This window comes from Bremia lactucae, assembly GCF_004359215.1.
Source record: "Bremia lactucae strain SF5 chromosome Unknown BlacSF5_NotPlaced_17_SHOA01000003.1_2250557bp, whole genome shotgun sequence".
NCBI lineage: Eukaryota > Oomycota > Peronosporomycetes > Peronosporales > Peronosporaceae > Bremia > Bremia lactucae.
Window position 1 is genome coordinate 46,100 of NW_027152029.1, and position 1,303 is coordinate 47,402.

A 1,303-nucleotide genomic window follows, 5' to 3' on the forward strand; every position below is an offset into this window, starting at 1 on the left:
GAGGTCGCTTAGGCGCCCACCAACTACCTCACTGTACGTGAGAGGAGATTGTTAACCGCTTCCTCACTGTGCTCAAAGAGGTGTGTGCTAGAAGTGCGTGGCAGCTTTAACTAGCACCCGGGTACAAAATTTTTAAAATTATCGTGTCGGGTCTTGTTCAAAAATTCGAAGAATTCATTCATTGCACGAGGACTACACCACAATCTACCCCCATGGCGCTATCAAAGCCAATTGCAGTGAAAACGACTCAAAATTCAGTCACAATTTCTTTAGGAAAAAAACTAATAGCTACCACAAGATCCGCTACCATTGTATTTCAAGAAACCGTTCCCGTCGTTTAGGCTACTTGAAGATTTTTGTGACATTGTGGAGATCTCTAGCGAGCGTTCTAAAACTCGAATTGGAAGTCTTCGTCCTGGGATGAGTTATTAATTTATCGTCTCGGCCGTTTCTCGGATGAACGCAGGTCCGTTTAGTGTCGCAAGCGACCGATTGCTAGGTACCGTCATAAATTAGGTGGAACTACAACAGCGAGTTGAATGAAGTTTCATCGTGAGATGCTTCCTGCTCGACGATTAAGTTTTCTCGTATCATGGTCACTTGTATTTTATCAAGATGAAGAACAAGCGTTGAAATATCGCAGTCGCAAGCAAAGCCAAAAATTCGAAAGAGTCCAATCGGTTTCTATCAGATTTGGCATTTGTGGATCCTCGCCAAGCTCTCAGCGATTGATAGTTGCCCAGTCTTTAGATATAACCCCGTCACGTCGTAATGCTGTAGATAATTCAACTTCTGATGACAATAAAAGCATATCAAAAAGTGAAACGGTCGACGTAAATACACGCAGTGACCCTGATGATAAAGATTTTAAAAGCTAAGAAAAGCTTTGCGTGGCGAATATCATTGTACCGATTTCTCTATCGCTATGAAAACGCTGGATTAATGGCGGGATTTGAAAAAGATGACATCAATGAACCCTTTTGTAATGAAATGATGCTCATTGCTGCTTCCTTCAAAGGATGTCCAGCTGACCCTATAATTGAGGCTGTTTACTATGCAACATCAGAAGACGAATTTGGACAACGTCAAAGGCTCTCCAAGTGTGCGCGAGATTCTCATTCAGACGTAACCCATCGTGCCTTAAAGCAACAAGAGCTGTCGCTGATGTTTAGGCCTCTCATGCGTTGCTCAATGCAGCGAAAGAATCGTCAAATTCACGTGGCGAAACGTTGAACGGACGTCGTCGCACTAGCCAATACCAGTATGTGGTGAAGTGTCATGACTCCACGCCCGAGGGCGAGGT